Raw genomic sequence first — 1,609 nt, 5'->3', positions numbered from 1 at the left:
GATAACAAATGACCATTCTATTGCATTACTACTGCAAATCGGACGAACATATATATGGGAGCTATATCCAAATCTCAACAGATTTTCCTGAAAGTTTCCACTTATGTGGAGAGTCAAGAGAAAATCCTTCCTGCTCAATTTTGAGAGAATCGGTTAAACAAATGACCATTTTGTTGCATTATTACTGCAAATCGGACGAACATATATATGGAAGCTATATCGAAATCTGAACCGATTTTTTCCAATTTCAATAGGCTTTGTCTCTAGGCTGAAAAACACGCCCATACCAAATTTCGAGCAAATCGGTTAACAAATGACCATATTATTGCGGTATTACTGCAAATCGGACGAACATATATATGGGAGCTATATCCAAATCTAAATCGATTTTTTCCAATTTCAATAGGCTTTGTCTCTAGGCCGAAATACACACTCATACCAAATTTGAAGACGATCGGATGAAAACTGCCTCCCTACTAGACTTCTTGAGCTTGTACAAGCCATACATTTCTTCCGATTCGGCTGAAATTTCAGTTGTCAACAATGTCAAGTACGGTCCAAAGCGGTCTATAACCTGATATAACTCCCATATAAACCGATCTCCCGATTTGACTTCTTGAGCCGTAACAAGCCGCAATTGTTGTCCGATTTGGCAGAAACTTTGCATTCTGTTGTTCTGTTATGACTTCCAACAACTGTGCCAAGTACCGTCTAAATCGGTCTATAACCTGATATAGCTCCCATATAAACCGATCTGCCGATTTGACTTCTTGAGCCCTCACAAGCCGCAATTGTTGTACGATTTTGCTGAAATTTAGCATGTGGCGTTCTGCTATGACTTTTAACAACTGTTGTAAGTACGGTTCAAATCGGTCTATAATCTGATATAGCTCCCATATAAACCGATCTGCCGATTTAACTTCTTGAGCCCTCATAAGCCGCAATTGCTGTACGATTTGGTTACAGTTGTGCATGCGGTGGTCTGTTACGACTTCCAATAACTGTGCTATATACGGTTCAAATCGGTGCATAACCTGATTTAGGTCCACTATATAAACCGATCTCCCGATTTTACTTCTGGAGCCCCTGGAAGCCGCAATTTTTGTCCGATTTGGCAGAAATTTTGCATGCGGTGATCTGTTGCGGCTTCCAATTCAGTCAATAACCTGATATTTTATAGACTCCCGGTCTCTCAATTATCCTTGTTCGGTTCCTGAAAGCTGTAATTTTAGCTGGTATGACAAAAGTTTTGTATGTAGAATAAAATTATGCCCTTAAATTAAATTTATTATACCCTCCACCATAGGATGGGAGTATACTAATTTCGTCATTCTGTTTGTAACTCCTCAAAATATTCCTCTGAGACCCCACAGACTATATATATATTCTTGATTGTCATGTCATTTTAAGTCGATCTAGCTATGTCCGTCCGTCTGTCCATCCGTCTCTCCGTCCGTCTATCTGTCCGTCTGTCCGTCTATCTGTCCGTCCGTCCGTCTGTCCGTCCGTCCGTCCGTCCGTCCGTCCATCCGTCCGTCTGTCCGTCCATCCGTCCGTCCATCCGTCCGTCCATCCGTCCGTCCATCCGTATGTCCATCCGTCCGTCCAT

This window comes from Stomoxys calcitrans, chromosome 3, assembly GCF_963082655.1.
Source record: "Stomoxys calcitrans chromosome 3, idStoCalc2.1, whole genome shotgun sequence".
Classification (NCBI taxonomy): domain Eukaryota; kingdom Metazoa; phylum Arthropoda; class Insecta; order Diptera; family Muscidae; genus Stomoxys; species Stomoxys calcitrans.
The sequence above is the reverse complement of the archived record's forward strand: the minus strand, read 5'-3'. Positions refer to the sequence as shown.